The sequence below is a fragment of the Mauremys mutica genome, chromosome 6 (assembly GCF_020497125.1).
Source record: "Mauremys mutica isolate MM-2020 ecotype Southern chromosome 6, ASM2049712v1, whole genome shotgun sequence".
Lineage (NCBI taxonomy): Eukaryota > Metazoa > Chordata > Testudines > Geoemydidae > Mauremys > Mauremys mutica.
Genome location: NC_059077.1, coordinates 93,910,122 through 93,928,140, shown reverse-complemented (window position 1 = coordinate 93,928,140; position 18,019 = coordinate 93,910,122). Strand labels below are relative to the sequence as shown.

The 18,019-nt window shown below is 39.5% G+C and overlaps 1 protein-coding gene and 1 long non-coding RNA gene across 3 annotated transcripts in view; one reads left to right on the top strand and one right to left on the bottom strand.

The window, feature by feature from the left end:
• RORB (RAR related orphan receptor B) overlaps nucleotides 1-13,092 on the bottom strand; it is a 193,408-nt gene extending 180,316 nt beyond the window's left edge. Inside the window, exon 1 of one of the 2 annotated variants that reach the window (XM_045020891.1) lies at nucleotides 13,012-13,092. The gene's annotated coding sequence lies outside the window, so the exon portion shown is untranslated. The remainder of the gene's footprint in view (nucleotides 1-13,011) is intronic. The other variant, XM_045020892.1, reaches the window with a different exon arrangement.
• Nucleotides 13,093-13,267: 175 nt separating this feature from the next.
• On the top strand, nucleotides 13,268-16,791 carry LOC123372549. The gene is made up of 3 exons (XR_006580339.1): nucleotides 13,268-13,402; nucleotides 13,544-13,627; nucleotides 16,735-16,791. It is a non-coding gene; the product is annotated as an uncharacterized LOC123372549 (long non-coding RNA).
• The last annotated feature ends 1,228 nt before the right edge of the window (nucleotides 16,792-18,019 follow it).

Genomic DNA, 18,019 nt, shown 5'->3' with positions numbered 1-18,019 from the left:
AGCTGCAAAGAGGCTTATAGCAGAGAGCTGGCTGCACCGGCTACCCGAAGCTCCTCCTGCTGTCAGCGCCGCCGCCAATCAAAAGCCTCCCGAGTTGGGAGCCCGGCTGGGACCACTGAGGGGGAGACCCATCCGGAGAGAGACTGACAGAGGGGCGCACAGAGAGCGGGGCGGCGGGAAGAGGAAAACACATGCACACACAAAAAAAAAAAGAGCACCAGGGCCAGTTTGCTGTTCCCTGGGTGGCTGTCACAGAAGCACCGCTCCTTTCTGCCCTGGGTTATTCACTCCCACGTTTACTAATGTATCAAATATAACTGTGTGTTGTTTTTAATCATCACCAGATAATCTCCCTGTCCCTCCTCAATCCAGCAGTGCACCCTGGCCCAGAAGGAATGGGCTGTTCATGTTTGTAAATATCCCCCCAACTGCCAGATTGAAGAAGCAATGAAGATCACTCTGGAAATATTCTCTGTTAACAGTTTCCCCAACTTTTACTACTTGTGGGAGATTTTCTCTGTTTTGATGCCAGCTGCTTTTTTTATCATTCTGGTTTCAGTCTCACGAAACAATGATGGTACAAAGTGAGCTGCCTGTAGTGCATTGGAGTTTGAGGAGAGGTAAAAAGACAGGGAAATGTGAAGCCCGGCATGTGTTTTTGTTTGTTTTTTTCTGAAGGGGTATGATGGTAAGGGAGGCAGGCAAAGGAACCCTCCTCAGATATGTATTTTATTTGGGAATGAGACTATAGTTCTTGATTTCTCTCTTCTGAAAACATTACAAAAGTTTTGGGGTCAGAGGTTCTCTCAGGTGAGGGAATGTGAGTGTCAAAAAAAAGTTTGTTTTACCAGGATAGGAATAGTTGGCAGTTGTGCAGCAATGAGTGTATATATAATAAATATATTCTGATACAGCCAGATCCTGCATCCATTCTGACTTCAACTGAAGCGTTACCTGAGAAACAAATGACTGCAGGATTTTGGCCCATGTAACTTTTGTAACGTCCTTAGACAAACCGTGGCCTCTCTGATGTGAAGATCTGAGCCTCAATCGCACTAATTTAAAGGGGAGTTCAGGGAGCTGACCAGTTCACAGGAATAAGTCCCTCAATGTGGAAAGCCAGTATTTATACTGACAGGATGTTCACTCCCTAAGGGATGGCTGTATGCAAGTTTTGTATACAGCCCCCACAGGCAGTTGACAAATTCATTATCACTTTTACTTTAAGTCAAGATTGGACATTTTCCTAAGAGTTATGCTCTAGTTTAAACTACACACTTGATTAGGCTTGATGCAGTCACTTACCTGTTAGGGAAGAATAAATTCTTCCTTTATGGCAGAAATTACCAGGTGAAATGCTATGCCCTGAATTATGCAAGAGGGCAGACTAGATGATCAGTGACCTCTGCTGGCCTTAAAGTCAATGTAGACCAAGTGGTAAGTGGCATTTCCACACTTGGTGAAAAGTGGTACAGTTTTCTGTCTGGAGAACAAGGTGACAGCTTTCTTTAAGGAATCACTTAAAATATGCACACATGAATTACGAACCTGTTGGTTTTGGGAATGTTGTCTCAGAAGGCTATGGTGAGGCTTCCTTACCACTATCTAAAGACCAGATTTCTTAGACCTCATTGAGTCTTGTTTCAAGTCAGTGTATTATAAATAAGCCACACTTGTGTGTTAGCTGAAGATGGAGATCAACTGAAGAAAGAAGATCACCTGTCTATGCTAATTTCCTTAGATTTATCAATGGCCTTTGGTACTATTCACCATTAGGGCTGCCGGGGGAGGGGGGTGGCAAGTGGGGCAATTTGCCCCGGATCCTGCAGGGGCCCCCACGAGAATATAGTATTCTATAGTATTGAAACTTTTTTTTTATGGAAGGGGCCCCTGAAATTGCTTTGCCCCAGGCCCCCCGAATCCTCTGGGCAGCCCTGTTCACCATGAGCTTTCAGTGATGCATCTGCAATTCTCAGCAGGGATTTATGGTGATGTCTTGGGTCCCAATCCTATGAAATGCTTAACTTTCAGGGGCGGCTCCAGGCCCCAGCACGCCAAGCGCGTGCTTGGGGCGGCAAAATGTCTAGAGCCGCCCGTTAACTTTACTAGCAGGGCCGGCTCCAGAGCCCAGCTGGGCAAGCACCCGCCTGGAGCGGCCCTTTCCCGGGGGGGGCGGCAGGCTGGGCCGGCAGACCTGCCGCAGTCATGCCTGCGGGAGGTCCACCGGAGCCCCGGGAGCAGCGGACCTGCCGCAGGCATGACTGCGGAGGGGACGCTCGGCCAGCGGTTCCAGTGGACCTCCCGCAGGCATGACTGCGGACGGTTCGCTGGTCCCGCGGCTCGGCTGGACCTCCCACAGGCATGACTGCGGCAGCTCAACCGGAGCCGCCGGACCTGCGAACCGCCCGCAGCTGTGGGAGGTCCAGCCGAGCCACGCGACCAGCGGACCCTCCGCAGTCATGCCCGCGGGAGGTCCGCTGCTCCCGCGGCTCGGGGGCGCCTCCCGGGCATGACTGCTTGGGGCGGCCAAATTTGTAGAGCCGCCCCTGTTTACTAGCACAGGTAATTCTATTGATTTCAGTGGGACTACACATGTAAGAATAGTTAACCATAAACTTGTTAGCAGGATTGGGGAGTGTTGACTCCTATTTAGTGGAGATTTTAGAATGTATTGCTGGATCTGTGCCTACCCAAGGAGTCTCTTATGTGGAATTCCACCATGTTCTAGTTTCAACCCTTCTCTTAAACATATATATGAGTCTATTAGGAGGGTTAGAGAGAAAGCAAGAGTTAGCACATACTGAAAGTGCTATATCTCCATCTTTCTAATACAGTTGAGTGATTTACCTGATATCTGAATGAGATTGAGCTTGAATGAAGGCTCAACACAGAGGGCACCGGGATAATGCTTGTAGGTTGAAGAAAGCAGTTGGAAGAGTGGGTAGAGATTATATGCAGCCCTTGCTTGAGGGAGCACACCCAACATATCCAACATGTGTTGTTCAATTTTATCACGCAGGAGGTAGAATTATTCTGACTGTCCAGGAAGCAGCAGTTACTGAGAATATGTTTTTTAATAAATTTGGCAAGAAGGTTGTGACTCTTGTTTTCAGGTTCTGAACCTTGCTATTGTCCATGCTTTTGTGACTGACATTAGACGATTATAAAGTGATGTAGTTAGACTACACTTTCCCTTCATTCAGGAACATAAATCAGTAAATATTGAAGCAGCCTATTTGCTAAGCATAGAAAATGTATTAAACAACTGCTCTGGCTACTGGACTTTTTTATGGTTTGAATATAAGATTTTTGGAAAACTGAATAAAATAGAAAAGCCTTCTTTCCTTTTTATCAAAATGACGTTTTCCAATCAGCTCTTGTTTTTATCTACAAAGCCCCAAAGGGTTTGGGCACTGAGAACCAGGGGCACTATAGTGCTTCTGCAATTCCTTGGCAATTATGATCATAGGAGGGATTCTATATTAGTCTCCTAATTTAAAAGTGAGCAGAGTTAATAGCAGGGCATTCTCTGGGAGGGATCCTCCCATATGGAGCTTACTTCTTCAGCTTGATCTAATATAATTCACTTCTGTTACACTCCAGGAGATGGTGCAAAACTGATCTCTATCTCCCGGAGTTTGAGTTGAGGAACCTGAGGTGGTCGGTTTTACCATGTGTTCCAAACTTATGAGGAAGGTCTCAAATATTATTGGGCTACTTGTTGTGAAGCTGCTCCAGACAATCAAATATATTTACATCTTACTATACATACATATGGACTTCAGTGAGCACCTCACAGACAAGAATTTCTCCTTACCACAACCTCTTAATGTAGGAAAGTATTATTCCCTTATTCTAAATGGGGAATAGAGGCACAAGAAAGAGGCATATGACTTGTCCGAGGTCACACATTAAGTTTGTAACAAAGCCAAGAACTGAACAGAGACTTGAGTCCCAATCCCATCATTTAACCACAAGACCATCTTTCAGCCTTTGTAAGAAGGGATTATTCCATAACCAAAGTTAATGGAATTTCTCAGTTTACAGATTTGAAATGTTTAAAAATTTAAAACAGATCAAAATTTGGCCATGAACATATGTGCATACATAATATAATATAGTAGCTTTACTTTACTCAAGAACTTTTAATGAGCATGTTTTAAAAATAAGTTAAGAAAAACAATACTACATTATTAATATATTTGGATTGCAGATTGAACAAAGAAAATGCCTTTTAGAACAGTCACTCACATAAGTGCCTTTCCCAAGGCTCTGTAGCTGACAAATCTTTTAAGACAATATTTAAGGCCACACAGTTTTATCATTTTTAATCATATAAAATATATTCATCTTAACCACATTAAAGATGCACCAAGTTATGCCTAATTCAGTTACTTCATTAAGAATTATTGAATAGAAAATAGTCAAACAAATTGCACCTACAGGCCGAATACTGCTTCCATAGAAATGAATGGCAAGTTTCTGTTGGATTCACAGGGAGCAGGATTCATGCCCTAGCCCTAAATTTGTTTCTTGCATCACTAGCAGCAAGATTGGGGAAATATAATTTCCGAGTCTCATCTGCCTCAAGCAGATATGACTTGAATGCAAGACATTCCATGCCCTTTATAAATCATGGGGTACTTGAGACTTTTTTCCTTCCAATTTTGCATCTTAAAGCTGTTTACATGGGAATTGTCAAGAGGTTCAAGAATCTGAACTTCTCCCACAGATTCTTTAGTTGTAATTCACTCACTGAATTATACAATTCTTCCTCATTTCTTAATTATCTGCTGTCTTAAAAATGATAGCAAAGCATATACAGGGAACACATTATGTTTATTTGAACTTCAACATAGCCTGTGTATCATTTGTTACATGTCAGACTTTCAGTAATGTATTAGTTTATTTGGGAATTCTATCTTTAATATATTGAAACAATTTTAAAAGTATCAACAATTTGTTATCAATTAGAAAAAAAATCCAGTAATTGAAAACTTTTAATTATATTACTTTAGTTTTTTGAAACTATGGATGTAATATATTATGCATGACAAGATAACCAGAGTTTTTCTTTAAAAGAGAGAGAAAGAAAGACCTGATTTCTTCAGTTTTTTGGGGTGGAATGAAAAGTGATCTCTAGCTACACTGCGTGGGTCTCAACTCTTTTCAACATTTCACTTCATTTAAGAACAGATGGTTGATTTAATCCTCCAATCCCACTGTCAAAATCTTTCATAATTAAGAAAGAAATAGGTTTAAAAATTGCATTTTTTTCTTCAAGCAAATAGTTTACAAAAAATGTGAAATGCTAGGCAGCTTTCAAGGCATTTTTCCCCTGAAAAGATTATATTATGATCTGTTTTATGCATTCACAAGGTGTCAGTCACTGCAGTATGTGGGCCTCTGTATAGCAGTGTCCGTTCAATATATCTTTGAACAAAAGCAGGTATCAAGTGGGAAAACACTTTAACATGGTGATTTTATTTTCTCCTTTCTTTGTTTACTTATGATGACTAGTAGCTGAAGAGGCTGGATTCAAGGTAATTATTGGTCAGACCAGCATTCACCATGGAAATAAAATACAATAGAGTATGGGGCAGAACTAGTCTGGAAGGCATATAAAACCAAAGCAAGTACCAGTGCCCAAGTCATCTGGTGCTCCTACTGAAGAAGCTAGAACATCTGAAGGCTTGGAAAATGAAGAGGAGTCTAGTAAAAGAATCCTTGCCTGAAGAAAGAAGTTGCTAAGTGGGTGACTGAAAGATGTACTCCTGGCATATTTATGGTCTACAAACTGGCATTACCTATTTTGGAGTCACTGATAACTCTGAAGAAAATAATCTCTAATGTTTATGGATCAGTGTCCTAATAGATCAAGCAGAAGATTGGGTATTAGTTGATGAGTGCTACAGACTACCAAATCACACGAGGGAACAGGATGATCGGCTTCTTATGCATCTATCTGTAATGTGTAGGGGGAAAAACTGCATGATCATGGAAGACTTCAATATGAATGACATATGCTGGAGTCTCATACTGCCAGTGCTAAAAACATCCTTGGAAATTCTGAACTTTATAGATGATCATTTCCTAATTCACAATGTTGCAGCCAACATAGGATAATTCTTTTTTAGTCCTTGTCCTAAGAGATAAAGAGGAACTAAATTGCAGAACTAAAAATTAATGATAGTTTAGGTACAAGGTATCATGACTTGATCACATTTATGATGTGCAAACAGAATAAAGTCTAGACCAGTAAAATATATATACTTGGTATTTTAATAGGGCAAGTTTCCCAAAGCTGACAACAGTGAAGACCCAAATCAGGTAGGAGGAAGAATTTAATTAGAAAAATATGAATGATATCTGGGAATCATTAAATAACACCTTAATACTGCCCCCAAAGCCATAATCCCACAATTTACAAAGAAGGCTGTGCAGGTTTAAAAAAAAAATCTATCTGGATTAGAGGGAAAGTAAAGGCAGCTGTAAAAAAGTTAAAAGTTATATAACAAATAGATGAAAGGGGAAATTGATAGTAATGAATATAAATTAGGAATTGTAGGAAATTGTTTAGAAGCAGAGGGATACAAAAAGAAATCTAGGGCCAGCAGAGTTAGGGACAATAAGAAGTTTTTTGTTTTGTTTTGTTTTGTTTATATATATATATATAAACAAAATAAAACATTTTATATAAATAAAAGAATTTTGACAATGGCCTGAACCATTGGAAATGGTAGACATATCAGTGATAATGCAGAAAAGAGTATTCAATAAATATTTCTGTTCTGCATTTGAGAAAAAAGTAGATGATATACTCTTTCCATTCCATTAGTATCTGGAGGATATTAAACAGAAACTACTGAAGTTTAGACATTTGCAACCTGTTAACTTTCAGCCAAGAGTTTTAGATGAGCTGGCTGAAGAGCTTGTTGGACAATTAATGTTGATTTTTCAATACACATTGGCGCACTGGAAGAAAGCTAATGTTATGCCCATTATTTAAAAGATAAACTGGATAACCCGGGTAATTATAGGCCTGTCAGCCTCACATTGATCTTGGGCAAGAAAATGATGGCTGATACAGGACTCAATTAATGAAGACTTAAAGGAGAGTAATGTAATTAATGCAAGTCTACATGGGTTTATGGAAAATAGATCCTGTCAAACTAACTTAATATCTTTTTAGATAAGATTACAAGTTTTACTAATAAAGGTAATAATGTTGATGCAATATACTTAGACTACTGTAAGGCATTTGACCTGGTACTGCATGACATTTTGATTAAAAACACTAGAATGATGTAAAATTAACATGGCACACATTAAATGGATTAAAACCTAGCTAATGGATAGGTCTCAAATGTAACTTTAAACAGGGAATCATCATCAAATAGGTGTGTTTCCAGTAGGGTCCTGCAGGGACCAGTTCTTGGCTGTACATTGTTTAACATTTTTATCTGGGGGGGGGGGGGAAATCACTGATAAAGTTTGCAGATGACACAAAAAATGGGGGAGTGGTAAATAATGAAGATGACAGGTCATTGATTCAGAGTGATCTGGATTGCTTGGTAAAGTAGGTGCAAGCAAACAATATGCATTTTAATATGTCTAAATGTAGATATATACATCTAGGAACAAAGAATGTAGGCCACAACTTACATTATGGGGGACTCTATCCTGGGAAGCAGTGACTAAGGCCTGGTCTACACTAGGGGGGTTCGAACTAAGGTACGCAAGTTCAGCTACGTGAATAGCGTAGCTGAACTCGAAGTACCTTAGTTCGAAGTACTTACCCGTCCTTACGGCGCGGGATCGAAGTCCGTGGCTCCCCCGTCGACTCCGCCACCGTCGTTTGCGGTGGTGGAGTTCCGGAGTCGACAGGAGCGCGTTCAGAGTTCGATATATCGCGTCTAGATGAGACACGATATATCGAACTCCGAGAAGTCGATTGCTACCCGCCGACCCGGGCGGGTAGTATGGACGTACCCTAAGAAAGATGTGAGAGTTGTTGTGGATAATCAGCTGAATATGAGCTCCCAATGTGACGCTGTGGCCAAAAGAGCTAATGCTAGGATGCATAAACAGCGAATATTGAGTAGGAATAGAGAGGTTATTTTATCTCTGTATTTGGTACTGGTGCAACTGCTGTTGGAATACTATGTCCAGTTCAAGAAGGATATTGATAAACTGGAGAGCCACAGGAATGACTACATGATTAGAAAGCATGCCTTATAGTGACAACTTCAAGGAGGCCAATCTATGTAGCTTTACAGAGAGAAGGTTAAGGAGAGCCTTGGTTACGTATCTATATGGGGAGCAAATATTTAATAACGGGTTCTTCATTCTAGCAGAGACAGGTATAAGAAGATCCAATTTCTGGAAGCTGAAGCTAGACAAATTCACACTGGAAACAAGCATACAGTTTTCACAATGAGGACAATTACCGAGGATTGTGGTGGATTCTCCATTACTGACAATTTTCAGATCAAGGAGGTCAGTTTATATCATCACAATGGTCCCTTCTGGCCTTGGAATCTATTAAGCTCCTTTCTTGGAAGAGCAGAGGATTCCTGTGCCTTTGTGAGGTAAAGAAAAAGTAAAGTATGGGGTATAGTAAAGGAAACAGGAAGATGATAGTTGGAAGAAGCAGGTAGGGAAAATAGAATACACCAGTTAGAAGTAGAAAATGGACAAAGAGCAATGTCCCTCTGCTTCAAACCAGCCTGTTCTGAATTTGCAGTCCAGGATGTCAGATACTGAGGGAGTCAGCATTGTACAGTGGGAACAACATGATTCTTTGGAGGTAAACCGTGGGAGTAGCTGTTACATGTGGTCAAAAAATTTCATTTGTAGGGGTTGGGGGTGGATTGGGTTTTCAACTAATGATTTTTTATGGAAATATTTAATTTTCTTTGGAAAACAGAAAACCTAAAAACTTAATATTTTTCTGAAAACTGAATTTTCTGATTTTTTTTTCAGTTTGAAAATTGTTGGGTTTTAATTTTTTTGACAAAAAGTCAAAACTTTATGGGGAAGGGGGAAGAATTCCAACCAGGTCAAGTAGCTGAACTACTTCTAACCTAATACATGTGTTTTCCCCAGTTTATCATTTTTAATTTAGTTTGATGCATTGGGTCGTTTTTCAGAAAACATGGTCTGTCATCAATCCTTTCCTATTGGAGTAATTTTCTCTGGGATAGGACCCATAAACACTTATTTCTTAGAAACTACTATCCTGAAGAAGCAAGTTGGGGGTGGGGGGAGGGAAGGGAAATAAATATTTTTATACATTTCAACATAAGTTACAATTTAAAAAAGAGGGTGTTAGAAGCAGAAGAGATGTGAACCAGCAGAATGTGGAAAAGACTGTTGTAGAGGATGACTGGAACTTCCAGAGTAAAGGATATGTCAAACTGACAGGTGTTCAGCTTTGTTTTAGACTGATAAATTGACATTTTATAGTAAGTAAGTAAATGCAAAATGCAAGAATATGCAAAATGGAGATATGCTTGAGCTGCAAGCTTAGGATCAGATTTTGTACATTACAAAATGCCCCTGGAATTTGGACCTGGGGATTTAGTTCAAAACTGTATAGAAGCAGTTCTGGTGCAAAATTTGGATGTGGACTGTGTTCAAATTCTAATGTTTCCCCTCTCTAGTACCCTTTGAGATATTCAGATCTGGATGTTTTGGACTCATCCCTAGTGTATACTGCATCTATTTCAACATATCATAATTATAGCTGTAGCTCATAGCAACAGCTATAGTTAAGGTTGCCCAAGGGTTTCTATTCTAAATGGGCTTTTTAGTTGTTCATAACTTTTTCTAACTTTTTCCTTCAGGCTTCAAGGTATTTATAGAACTCTGCCACAGCCATCTGATCCTAGAAGGTGCATTTGCCTTATTGAATGCATCTCTTATGCATGATAGCATTCTACAGAATTTATTTTTTGTATCCTTCAGAAACCAAAATGAAATAAAAAATAATGTTCAACCTGTGCACATTTAGTTAAGGACTGTATCATAATGCATATCCTCAGGGAGCTGGAGTTAAGGTTGAATATAGGCAATTTCAGCTTTGGCATTTCCTAACTTCTAAATACAGAACCTTGCAACCTAAACATTCTTTAGCGTATTTTTTAAAATGTTATGTAATTTACCATAAAATGATATACAAGAGGGAAAAAAAGTGCAACAATAGCATGCCCATATATCTGCAGACAGTGTGCTGCAAGCTGCCCAGATATTAAGGGTAAGATTTTTAAAGTGCTCAGTGTTGGCCTAATTGTTCCATTGATGTTAATGGGAGTAGAGTTAGAATCTGAATACGAGGATTGTGGCTAAAAGTCAGCCTCAACTATGCCCCAATTCAGAAAACATCTTATTTCAGGGATTCAAAGACTACCATGAATTAGCACAGCTAGAGATAATGAAAAAATATTCTTGTCAATTTCCATATAGCTAACCTCTAAATGTAAGGTGCAAACAATTTATAAATATTAACTTTTGCAAAAAGTAAATAGGCTAATAACTTTAATTTTAAATCTTAAATCATTTTAATAAAATAAATAGGAATCTGAGCATGTCCATGAACCTTCTACTTCTGTGCTTCAAGATGGAAGAATAGACAAACATCGTGAAAAAAAAATTTGATGGATACCACAGGGAAAGTTCTCATAAGATTTATTTTAAACTAATTAATGCTGATCTAAATAAAAAAAATTGGGCTGTATTTTTGCCCCTGCTAAAGTGGCTTTGTGCTACTCCAGCAGCATCTTCAGGCCTTTTTAGCCAGCTTTTGGGGGATCTTTCCTATGGTGATTACCTTTGGATGGTGTAAGGGCAGTGTAGCAGCTTCTGGTTTAGGGGACATATCAGTAATCTGGCCAGGGAGCTGTGACCTCCTCCGGGGTCTCAGAATGGCAAATGGGGACTGAGTGGAAGACAGAGCAACCATAAGGTGTTTCTAGCTTGTGCTAGGGATTGGTCTGGCACCAGGTGACCCTGAGATCTGGATAATACAGAAGTGTCTTACAGTCCCCTGACACCATTCTCCCCCTCACACACCCCACCTCTGAGCTTCCCTGGCTACAGCATGGCCAGTCCCAGGCTCTGGCCACTTTTCTATAATATATACTCCAACATTTAGATGCTGTTGAGAAATGAGGCATTCCCAGAGAAGGTGCCTTGACTGTTTACAATGGAAGAGAACTGTGCATGGAAGGCCAATCTCTGTATCATCAAAAACATTATGGGCCTCTTTTGTGTGAAAGAACCAGAGGAGGCTGCTGGTGATAGAAGGTAACTCATCCGAAGCTGTGAGTGTCTGCTCCTCTGATTTTGTTGTCATTCTAAGGGGCCTGATCCCACTGGAGTTAAGGTGGTGTTACCATTATATCAATGGGAGAAAGATTAGGTCCAAACTTCGTTAACTTTGTGTGCACCAGAGGTTACCAACCTGTAGAGAAATGAAACCTATAAGGTCCAGGGGAGTTATATGAGAAGATGGAAGTAATTTACATCAGTACACAAAATAGAAGAATAGCATAAAACAATTGGAAAACAAAGGTGAAATAACAGGGATGCAGACCAGGAAAGCCTTCATTTTCTGCTGCACAGCATTTTTTTTTTTTTAAAAAGAGACCTCTCCCCATCACCAACCAACCCCCACATCCTCTGAAATCAGTGATAACAGCCCAGATTTAAAGAGGCAAGGAGAAACAGAAGGAATATATACACAACTGATTGTAACATAGTAAAATAAACTGAATATGAACTTCATATAGCTATTATCTTTTCCAAAATTTACCAACTTAAACATTGCCAACTCAATCATATTTACAAAATTGAACAGTGGATTGTTTAAAAATGATAGTTTTGTGGCACTTTAATTACGTAAGTAATTCATATGCTTTTAAGTTAAAGAAGCAATTTAGGAAGAAGTAAATAGCAACATGGAGAAGTAGGAAGGTGGACAAATACAAAAACACAGGGATTGAAACAGATTCAGACACTGGATCATTTTAGGGAGTGGCAGGGATAATCATGCATTATTCAGTTGACAACTGTATCAAGTGGAAAAATACCTAAGGCAAGGAGAAACAGAAGGAATATATACACAACTGATTGTAACATAGTAAAATAAACTGAATATGAACTTCATATAGCTATTATCTTTTCCAAAATTTACCAACTTAAACATTGCCAACTCAATCATATTTACAAACAGTAGTAGGAAGGTGGACAAATACAAAAACACAGGGATTGAAACAGATTCAGACACTGGATCATTTTAGGGAGTGGCAGGGATAATCATGCATTATTCAGTTGACAACTGTATCAAGTGGAAAAATACCTAGAAAAAATCTTGATGTCATGGCTCGATATACATCTTATTATAAAAAGCAGCAGATACACTACATAACACAAACCTCAGTCCTGCAAGTGCTTACTCAGGGGACAATAGGTTTGGCAGGAATGGAACCCTTCTACGAGTCCTTAGACCTGCCATTCAGTGGGACTTCCATATACTTTTCATGCTCCAGAGAGAAAGGGCTCTATTCTGGTCATGCATACCCTGCAGTTTAGGCTGACATGGCAGGGACAGGCCAGGTAAGGGATGATGGGATGCACAACTGATTAGGGATACCGGTTTGCTATCTGTTCAAGTGGCGTGGAGTGGCTGCAGTTGCTCTTTCAATGCACCACTAGAGTAGGCAATTACAACTTTGACTAAGGGGGCTGGGCCAAGCCCTACTCTGAGGTAATTCTGCAATAGTTTCATCAAATTAAAATGGATATTAGAATCTGGCATATGATCCTCAGCCCATATCTAAATATATAATACTAGTATAGAGCTATGATAAAGCATATTAGGGCAATCAAGCATATCAAGAATCAGCATATGGGCAGTCAGAGCAGGAGTCAAGCACGAGGAAAGGAAAGGTAGGGTCAGAACCAGAGTCACAAGCCAGATGCCAGAGCCAAGGGTCAGAACTGAATTACCTGGAACAAGGCTTGGTGCAGGGCAGGACCAAGGCAAGAAAACAAGAACTAGGCAAGGTCTGGCTTAACAACACATCAGGGATCTACCTTAGTATACAGATAGGCAGCAGGTGTTTTCCCTAGACCCTTAATAGCATGCCTGGGCCAATCAGGGAACAGGTATGCTCTACTAGTCAGGGCCTCTGTGAGAGGGCAGTCATTGGTGCTACGAGGCTCACAGACCATTGGTGAGTGCTCTGCCAGAGCTATTGGGCGACAGCACCAATGCTGCAGTGATCATACCTACAACATAATCATCTCATCACACCTGTAGGCCTTGCTCCTGCTCCCAGTGAAGTCACTAAAAGATCTGAGTGACTTCTGTAGGCTTTTGCACATAATACATATTCAGGTAATGTATTATTCAAGGCCAAATTCAGACCTGTTTGCCATTCTTTTGACAACTCCAAATTTAAGGGAATTACACCTGGTTTCCAAATGTCTAATTTTGGTCCTCTGTGTTAAATTATCTCTTTTTTTCCATTCAACTCAGTGAACTTTGGGGATCTTACAGGATAATTTGGATGCAGTGCTGTTGTAGCCATGGTTGTCCCAGAATAGTAAAGAGACAAGACAGGTGAGGTAATATCTTTTATCGGACCAATTTCTGTAGGTGAGAGAGTCAAGCTTTTGCGCTTACATCGAGCCCTTCTTCATGATAATTTGGAGTGAGAAGAACATTTGATCTATAATGAATAACAGACACTGGTTTGATTTGTCTCTCATGTCCATGTAAATTGGGACTAGCTTTGCTTCTCTATGAGATTGCATTTATGTAGAACTGATGTGAGAGGAGAATCAGACCCACTGTTACATTCTGCTTATACTTTTCATGCCTGATAAAAAGTTCTAAAGAGTGTTAATGTTGTTTGCTGACAAAAACAAAAAAAAACCCTTAAATGTGTTCTTAAGTTTATCTAAATGCTTATCAACCCCAGATCACTATTTAAGCAGTACTTTAAAAAAAATCAGTCATTATTAACAAGTGATGGTTTTTGACTTAATGGCCTGGGGTGAAGCCAAGGGCAGATAACACTCAAACAAACCGGTTGTTAACTTCATTAATGACCAATTCCCTCAGGATTATTTCTATTATAAACTAAATTCAATGGTTTAGAACAGAAATTATACATTTTTTCTTTAAATTAGCTGTGACATGGTTAGAGGAATATTTAGGCGAACAGATTTTTTTTCTTTAGCTATTAATGACTATCATTACCCTGGACAGAGAGAGAGAGAGAGAGAGAGATCCAGACCTAGTAAATTTGCATTAGATAATTCTGCTAAAAAACTATGCACTTAATTTGGGCAAAGGGGGCACGAAGAAACAAAGATGAATATACTTCAGCTTCATGTCTGCATAAAACCAATGCCAATCAATATTAATCTCAAAACTACTCCAGCGGGTGCTGCTTATGTCTGTTAGGAACTTTCCTTTCTGTGCATTTCTTTCACCATTGTTACAGACGGGAATGCAATCACATGGAAACTAGTGTAAATCCCATGCAAATGATTCATACTGCTTATGTGCTATGCAAATTGAATGGTCTACATTCTACCTAAATAATGCAAAAGAATGTGATGCTAGCCAAATAGTGCACAAAGCTGAAAACCCATTTGATTTTCTGGCTTTGAATAAAGAGCTCTGCATTCTTCTGGCAGCTGATGAGTTCAAATAGAAAACATGCCAGCAGTGTAGACCAATGCATTATCACCCCAACCCCCTTGCTGCATAACTGTGCTTCATAATATGCCATAATATTGGCAAGCACAGCTCAGAGCTCTTTAAGAACAAGAAGCAGCTCATGAATAATGGTTGGATCAGGAAAGTGATAATTAAATGAGACAACTGAATGCCAGTGGAGTCCCCAGTGGAAAATATTCTTCAGTGAAGATCATTTCCACCTTTCATTTTCCCTCCAGTTTCAGAACAGGCAAGCAGTTCATTACTGTAGATACTTTTCAAGCTCCCCCAAAACCTTTTATGGTATTTTCATATTTTAAGATGTGTACAGGTGTTCTTTATGTTTAAAGAAAAACAGGCTTTAGTTTTGTGAGCTTAATGACATAATACATCATGTTGTTTTCACAGAACTGGTAGCCTAACAAACCACTGTAAAAGTAGTGAGAGGGCTAGATCCTGCACTCTGCTAATGTTTCCTTGTGCTACTCTGGCTACTAAGTTGGCCTAAAACCTGGCTTAAATAGCAGTTAGAGAGTTTCCCCCGTGTGGGAGAATTCTGAGGCAGTGTATCCCAAGCTGCCATACACAGTGGCTCCTGCACTACCTCACTTCTTGTTCCCATAGCACAGACTGTAGCTAGGATGTTTCTATGCCCTGGCAATGCACAGCTACTGGAACAGCACATTGGAGGCTATTAGCAGCCACGGTGAACTAAAGTAGCCTTAAGGTGTCAGAGTCTGATCTAGTGACCTTTGTCTTCGGATGGCCCCTCCAGCTTCCCCCTGAATTGTGCTGACTGTAGTCTAGGATCTGAGCCAAAGGCCAAGAGCTCTGGGCCTAACTGTCCACTGCCTTTCTACTTTGTGTAGTCCTTTACACTTGTGAAAGTGAGTTCAGAATGGATGTAAAAAGCTTCACCCAGTATAGACAGGTGTAAATGCCCACACAAAGTCAATGGAGGATCAGGCCCATTATGGACCAAATACTGCTTTCACTCAGAGCAGTGGAAAGTTGAAGGGACTCCACTGACTTTAATGGAGTTACTTCAAATTTATGCTGGTGTAACTGATGGCAGAATTTATCCAGACGTGCATAATGCAATGCAGTTTTGGATCCTATGATGCATGATACATTCATTCATGCTTTTCTCTGAAATAACTACAAACCAACGTTTTAAGCCCTCTCCTTATGCTTAAAAAGTTTCACAATCAATGTCACTGTTCCATTTCAAACCAACTCAGAATTTTTATCAGTTATTTTTGAAGTATTTGGCAGGATAGCTTTGCATTCAAGATTAACAGGATATTTTTAGCATCTAAAGTATTGGGGAAATGATTTTGGTTTGCTTGTTTATCAAATACATTGAGCAGATGATTACTATTTGACAGACGCTTAAAGATTTTCAGAAAAATGTCTTCAGTGTTCTAGAAAAAAGTGTTTCCTCAGAGTGGAAGAGTTCAAAAAGTTGAAATGCTTAGTGATCACTTAGAACTGCATATTGCTGTAGTTTTTAAAAGGCAGAGTGACTTTCAATTCACTCACACAAAGCTATAGTAGTAACCAGACTACCCAGGTGAGTGGGCAGGGAGGCAAAATCCATTTCTCAACCTGGGACGAGAGTGCAGAAGCAAATTAAATTAAAAAGAAATGGGGGAAATTTTCAAAAAAAATTGTTTGTACAAGCTCCCTTCCCTTCCACCACCCAGTCAGCTCTAAGCACAATGTCCAACTCTTAATAATTTAGAAGTAGTTCTAATTCAGTATCCACACATTCTGAAAAACCAGATGATCTATAGTCCACACACACAGAGCCCTGTCATGTAGTCCCATTGAAGTCAACAGTATTCCTTTATGTGGAGTAGCTGCAGGACCAGGACCATATATAAAGAGTCATAATTAAAGAATAATTTAGTAGCATACCTATAAGATTGGGTATGTTCCCTATAGTTTTAACATTATAGAGTTTTGAAAAATGTTGATAAAATATCATTTGCCACTAGCTGGAACAGAAAGCCATAGTGTACAATCGAAAGACAAGCAGAAAAGGACAGAAAGAGGTAAGATTGCATGCAATACATTTGCCAGTTTCACATTACAGGTGATTCACATTGCTTACAACAATCTGCAGAAAATGAATAAATTAGCATTTGTCAGAAGAAAGTTTCTCATAACTCTGCATGCTAATTTGCATATGGGGGGGCTAAAAGGAATAGATGCCTTTAAATAAGTACACATTGTTGTATAAGAGAGAACTCTAAAAGCTAGAGTGTAGTGCTTGTTAATAAAGGTATAGATTTCAAGAGTCCAACACAGCCTCTGCCTTTTAGCAAAAACAAGGTACCATCACCATACATGCTGCTAAGATTGATTTCAGCTCTAATGTTTCTCTTTGTAATCTTTAGGGAGAATTTGTTTAGAGAGTGAGACTATCATTATCCTCTTGAAAAGGGTACAGTGCTTCCCAGAGTTGTGTATTATAAGTGCACAGATTTAGTTTAAAGAATGTTCTGTTCAGTTTGGAATGTAAATGTGGAGGGAAAAGAAAACCCACCACCAAAACACTCACAGTAAGACTCATTGACAACACATCAAGCTGAGACATGATGTTTCATCTTAATTAGCATTATTATGCATTTTGTTTTACACTGTTTTAGAAGCAAAAAAGGGGGTGAGGTGGAGCTTGGCTCTGAGATGTGCCTACCCTGTTCTGATTGTTCAATACATTTTACATGCCTATAATAAAAGTTAATACTGAATAAAGTTTGCACTTTTCTTGGAAAGAAATCTGCTTAATCATTTTATAGATATGGTTTTTGTGAAAAAAGATTACCTTTTAATAGTCTTAAAAGGTTCATCATGCTTTGGGAAGTGTATAATGAAAATAGTATTGTTGCAGCATCTGGTTTATTTTTCATATGTTTAAATAGCAAACTTCGAAATGTGCAGTATCATAGAGATGATGTAAAGGAGGAATGAAGAGATATAAAAAGCAGCATAGTCCAATGAGTGGAGACAGGACTAAGAACCAGGAACTACTGAAGTCTAATCCCAGTTCGCCACTGATGTGGCGGGCAAATCATTTAACCTATCTGTAAAATGGTGATAACACATACCTTACAGGTGTATTGGGAGGGCTAATGAGTTAATAATTGGAAAGCACTTTGAAGATGAAAAAAACCCATGGGCCTGAATCTGCAACCCTTGGGCACGCTGAGTAGCACCAATAAGCCTCTTCAGAGTATGGTGCTATCCAAAGTGAGCAAGGGAGATCCAATAAGGTCTGAC